The sequence below is a fragment of the Micromys minutus genome, assembly GCF_963924665.1.
Source record: "Micromys minutus genome assembly, chromosome: 18".
Classification (NCBI taxonomy): Eukaryota; Metazoa; Chordata; class Mammalia; order Rodentia; family Muridae; genus Micromys; species Micromys minutus.
The window spans coordinates 31,012,179-31,018,178 of record NC_137953.1 but is presented as its reverse complement, the minus strand read 5'-3'; the positions used below and the strand labels follow the sequence as shown (position 1 = coordinate 31,018,178).

General features: G+C 44.9%; 1 protein-coding gene across 5 annotated transcripts in view; it reads left to right on the top strand.

Annotated features, from left to right (window-relative positions):
• Window positions 1-644: 644 nt before the first annotated feature.
• The window catches only part of PALS2 (protein associated with LIN7 2, MAGUK p55 family member), a 79,650-nt gene continuing 74,294 nt past the window's right edge, over window positions 645-6,000 (top strand). Inside the window, exon 1 of one of the 5 annotated variants that reach the window (XM_080932460.1) lies at window positions 645-873. The gene's annotated coding sequence lies outside the window, so the exon portion shown is untranslated. Of the gene's footprint in view, window positions 884-1,273; window positions 1,418-1,489; window positions 1,546-6,000 lie in introns of those variants that run through there. The other 4 variants (XM_080932459.1, XM_080932463.1, XM_080932461.1 and 1 more) reach the window with 4 other exon arrangements.

The following is a 6,000-nucleotide window of genomic DNA, read 5'->3' as shown; positions in this document are numbered from 1 at the left end:
GAAGCTCTCACACAGCCTCGCTATAGTTCTGCCAGCTCAGTTGCACTGCTCCGTTCCTTTTAGCTGAAAATTTAAAGCTACACGCCTGTCAAAGGGACACTTTTTGAGAGGGAACCCATCAGCAATCATCCCACTCCGCGCAGGATCGCGGCTGGAGGCACCGGTATTCCACCTCCTTCCAGGTCTGGGAGGACCAGATGTTTGGGAGGGTCTGGCTAAGCCCGCTTCAGGATCCCGGCCCGAGCCCTGGCACTATGAAAGACGCTAGTGTCCTTTCATTTGTCGGGTGTGAACCATAGCCTTCTTGTTGGGCCTTTGGGAGAAAATTCAGTCCCGTTTCAAGTCCACCTCCGAGTAAGGGGTGTAAGAGCAGCGGGCGCGGGCCCCAGGACTCTCGCGTCTCCTTTGTGCTATAAGCCGCTCCCGGCCGGTTCCCGCTCCTCTCGCGCAGAACGTAGAGGACGCGCGCTGGGCCAGGGCGACCCTAAGGGACCCGCCCGCGGGGCCCTCTGGTGGCAGCACCTGGCGGCCAGGCCACAACCGAGGGGCGGGGCGGGGCCGGGCTGGGCGGGGGTGGGGTGGGGGAACCTCCGCGCGCACGAGTCCGCGCGCTCCACCGCGTCCGGCGCACGCGCGAGGCCGGGAGGAGCGCGCCCCGGCGGCGGCGGCGGCAGCGGCGGCGGGAGCCGAGCGGCTGAGAGAGAGGCTGGCCGCGCGGGCCGGCGGGCAGCGGCGGCGCCCGGAGCCGGGCAGAGGGCGAGGCTGGCGGGGACGGCGGGAGCCGTCCGTCCGACCGCGAGCCCCTGAGTCGGTAGATGGGGCTGCGAGGCGTCCGCGGCTGAGGAGAGGAGCGGCGGCGCGGAGGCGGCCGAGGTGCGAGCCGGTGAGTGGCGGCCCCACGCGGTGCGGTAACGGCCGGCCCGGGCGCCCCAGCCCGGCGGCGCCACGCGGGCCCCGCCCCTGCCACCTGGGCGCGGGAGCCGCGGCGTGTCCCTCGCGTGCCCCTCGCCCCACGCGTCCCCCGCGGGCCGCCCCTTCCGGGCGGGGCCGTCCGCCTCCCTCTGCGGTGCGGACGCCTCGGCGGGGACCGGAGCGGGCGAGCGAGCGAGCAGGCGGGCTGGCGGCCGGGACGGACACCTTTAGGGGCTCTTGAGATTCCGGGGAGGCGGCTTGCTGCAACTCCTGCTGCCACTTCCGAGCCACGAGGTTCCAGTTGTTTGGCTAAAGTGGCCGTGGGCGAGCACACGCCTCTGCGGGGGCGGTCGCCGCTCAGCGCGTGCTCTCGCAGCCAGGACACATTTGTCTGAAAGCAGAAAGGTGCCTGCCTTCTTTTCCCTTCTATTTTGGCCGGACGGCAGGCCGGAGAGGAGTAGATGGAAGATCGGACAGCGCGGTGACAGCTTGTGAATTGGTTGGGGTGTGTTTGGCTATTTTTCTTGCGGGGGGGGACTTTTTTTTAACACTTTATTGGGAGTTTATTCTCAAGGTACCAGTTCCTGGGATCGCTGCTCGAGATAACATTCATTAAACTCCCCTTTTTCTGGGGTGAGTATTTGTGTAGGTGGGGAGGGTGAGGAGGAGACTCCAAGGCTGTAGTAGGCAAGGCTCAGAAAATTCTCCGCATTACTCAAAAAGCAGCCGGTTAAGGTCAGGCTAGCTGCTTTTACTCTTTCCCTACGCCTCTGGGAATTCTTGGAATTTTACTTTAGCCTTCCTGAATGGGGTTCCTTGTAATATAGCTGACAGCATTCGGGGTGTGTTAAATTGGTCTTCACTTGGAATATGATTTAGCAGCCATTTCTTCCCATGTAGTGTTTCAGATCACTATTTCTTTTTTTGGAAATTTACATACGTCTCATGTGTTAGGTGAGGTAATTCACCCCTTGCCAAGGCTGAGATAGTTTTGATACACTGGTCAAACAAAGCACCAGACATTGGCCGTGTAGTATTGAGAAACTACTAGGCCTGATTATAGTTTTGTGGTTAGAGGCCTTATTGCTCTGTAGACAAATAACTTTGGGGGTTTCATTTTGAGGTCATTTGTTTCTTAGCGCTTTCATATATTTAAATTATTAAATTATTGTTTAAATACATACACTGCTCTATAAGGCTCATGTTTCTTTTATTCCGAATTAGGGTTACATAATGCACAAATGGTAACACTTTGAGTTGCTCTATTTTATTTTATGGAGACTACAGGGTAGGTAGGACCTCGTGCCCTCGCACGCGCGCGCGCGTGCGCGCGCGTGTTTGTGTGTGTTTGTGTGTGTGTGTGTGTGTGTGTGTGTGTGTGTGTCGCGCGCGCGCCTTGTAAATTATTGCAGTGAATCTCATTTCCACCTTGGAATATTGAAACACACATACACAAAGTTTTGAGGTAAAATTATCAAGCTGTTGGAGTTAAGTTTCATAGCTCTATATAAGACAATCCTTTTTCTCCTCTTCAGGGAAACTGTTGAATTTTATAAGTTTTTAAAAATATTTGAGGGAGCAATTTGCTTTTATTCCTGAAGCTCATTTTTTTTTCTCTGAAATTGTGTCAGAAGCTACCCAGGCTCCTTCCCTCTCCTTTCCCTTTAAACTTGAAATTAAAAGACAGACAGACAGACAGAAAGAGAGAGAGAGAGAGAGAGAGAGAGAGAGAGAGAGAGAGAGAGAGTCACAAGACCCCAGGTAGCTTTTTATAATGTTTTAAATTGTGTTATTTGAATGTTTACCATACCTATATAGGCTTTACCACTGAATAATGATGATTATCAGAAGACAACAGATGTTTTAATTAAATGCTTTGCACATTTTGGACATTTGAGCTTTATCAAAAGTGGGTAGCATCAGCAAATCATTGCTGAGAGAGTTGCAAACATATAGAGTTCACGCTAGTCCATAACTCAAACAATTAAAACACTAAGAAAGACCCATGTGTATTGTTTATGATGTTTACAGTCAGTGCAGATTACTAGTGACTTAAAGAGAACTTTTGTAAGTTGTAAGTTGGGTACTAGTAACACTGATAAACTCTTGTTTTCAATGTGTTTCTTTCGATATATAACTAAATTTGTATCAGAACTTACTTTCAAGTAAATGTAGTTATTCACAAAAGATATGCTGATATTTGGTGATGGTCAAACAGATTTGAAACATACTCATCTTTTTGAGATTAACTATTATCCCTAGAAAAAGCTATAGAGAAAAATTATTGTGGTGTTTTGTTTTACTGTTAGTTTTTCCTTCCAGAATAGTTCTGGTTCTAAACATGGGATCTTAAATCATGAAGATCTCTCTACTTTCGTGTGTGGTACTAGTATTTGATTACATTTTTCTCTAATTATAGGCATCAACTTTACTTAGAGTATTTTTGGTTGGAGTCAAAGCAGCAGCCTTGATTACCCCAGACTTGGCTGCTATTTGTTTGTGACCACTTGGGGGAGCCTTTGCAGTTCATCTCAACAGGCTCCTCTGTGTGTTCTGGCTGCTAATCATCCTGGGCACTTTGCCAAACTGCTGGAGCATGCTAAGGAGGATGCATTGAGAATGGAGTCTTGATCCTGGTGTGTGTGATGACTTCTTCCACTCACACTCCACTCACAGAGTACCTCTCCTCACAGACTTCTTAACAGTACCCTTTTTGGACTGCTGTTAGCTACATGGGCTAACTGACCATGAAACCTTAGATTCACGAGTTTATTGTAGCCTTCAGAGATCCAGTTCTTCTGGCACTATTCTTAGAAGCAGTGCAGGTTTAATTACTTGTTTAATGTTCACAGATATTAGTTGTGTTGAGGGTCTGGAGGAGATCATCACTCTTGTATGAAACCTTTTCAAAAGCAGTTTAGTCTTATTTTCAAAGCTTTTAGAGGAGGAGACATCGAAGAACCCCTTGTAGCTAAATCTGTGTTCATTTTCCTGCAGAGAAAAAGTGGACTGTTAAAAATCTATACCCTTTGACTATTAAATTATGATTATTCTTATCTAGCATAAGAAAGTCAGATTTATACGTTCTCTTTTCTGACAATATTTAACCTTGTTATGGCCATTTCAGAAAGTGAGCACAGTTAAGCAAAGTAAGATGCATTTTTAATAGGTCAGAGAGAAGTTAACTTTTATGGCCTTCCTTAATTATGATAGAATAACTCAGAGGCCTTTATCTAATCTTTTTCATGGTACATTCATTCACATAATGACTAACAATTTGGAGTAGTTCCCGTCTTCTAAGTTGCTTCTGTTTTTTCTTTAAGTCAATTTTGCTTTTGTCCTGAAATTCATTTTTTCCTTTTCTTTAAAAAGAGATGTATTTATTTTGTATGTGTGTGGGTGTGTCTGAATATATGTCTGTGTACCACATACACGTGCTGCCCACTGAGGTTAGGAGAGGCCATTGGATCCATTGAAAGTTTATTTACAGGTAGGTATGAGGTGCCCCACATGGGTGCTGAGAACTGCACTTCAGTCCTGGAATAGAAGTAAGCACTTTTAACTGCTCAGCCCCTCTTTTTTTCTTTCCTTTTCTTTTTTTTAAGTGTAACATACCAGAAGAGACATATTCTGCTTATTGAAAAATGTTCATTTGTTGCTAGCTTCCACTGATACTTGAGTGTTGTTTTAAATACTTGGGGATGGTAATTTCAAAAAGCCTACCCTTTGAAGTTACCACAGATTTAAGGTAGAATGAAAATTGAAATAGAAGACAATACAGTGAGTATCCTTTTGTTTATTTTGTGGTTTTGTTTAACTTTTTAGCTTATTTTCAGATGTTCTCCCACTATTTGAGCTCTTCTGCATGTGACCTGACTCTCCCTCACCTTGTCATATCCGCCTTTTTTGTTAGACTCCCTGTTCCTTGATAGGTCCCTTAGTATCCCTCCTGCAGCTCCTGTTGTTGCTCTTCTCTGGCTACAGAGCAACACTTTCTGTTCCTCCTAGTAGAAATGTGTCCACCAGCAGTTTCTGTATTTTTACAGTACCTGCTCAGACAACTAGAGACAGCAGTCAATACTGATTTCCTGATTTCCCTTTTCTTCCGTCTGGTAGACTAGCTTATATTACCGGAACTTGGTTGTTCTTATTGTAACCATCTACAATCCCAGTTGACACCCATGGTAAAATCTGTACTGAGTCATTCCAAAAGCAGTTTTATCTTTACCTTTTAATTAGCCCTTCAGTTCTAAATATTTGAAAAGCATTCCACTAGGGTTATACAAAAGAATTACACTTAATGAGAAGATTTTACAATTTGCTTAAGAACAGTATGTGTGTGAAAGAATCAATATATCATGAAATAATAAAAATGATGATAATGAAGAAACTGGGGAAATATTTGGGATTTCTACTGAAGACAAAAGACTTCCTTAATATGTAAAGGATATTTACTAACCAACAAACTAAAGATTAACACCAAGTAGGCAAAGGTCATGGATAGAATCTGAAAACAGGAAATCCAAATTATTTTATGCATATGTTAAGACTTTCAAACTCATATGTAATACAAATATAAATTAAAACTGAGTATTGGGTGTGGTACACACATCTGTAAATTTAGCACTCAGGAACTGAGGCAACTAAAGCTATACAGTGAAACCCTGCTTAAAAAACTAACCAAAACAAATCCTATTATGTACCATTTTCATCTTTTAGATTCACAAATCAAAGAAGTTCTGCTAATGCTTCTAAAGAGATGGAGCTTATCAAGCTTATCAAGTTTTCTCACATTGTTATGAAAGTACAAAATACTAAAATTAGATGCATTTGAAATTCTAAAAAGCATTAAGGTGACTGTTGGAGATTCAATTAAGGAAAGGATAGAAATATGCACAAATCAACACAGAGGCTAAATAGCTAACATGAAACTTACTCATCTGGACACTAACTCGTGATGCTGCTTTCTGGCTTCACTCAGGAAGCTAAAGAAACTGGCCTTCTCTTCCAGAACTAGGTGCTTATGAGTAAGGGCCTTCTCACTTGGTCAGATCATTATCTTTTATCCTGGTGCCTGAAAAACTGAGT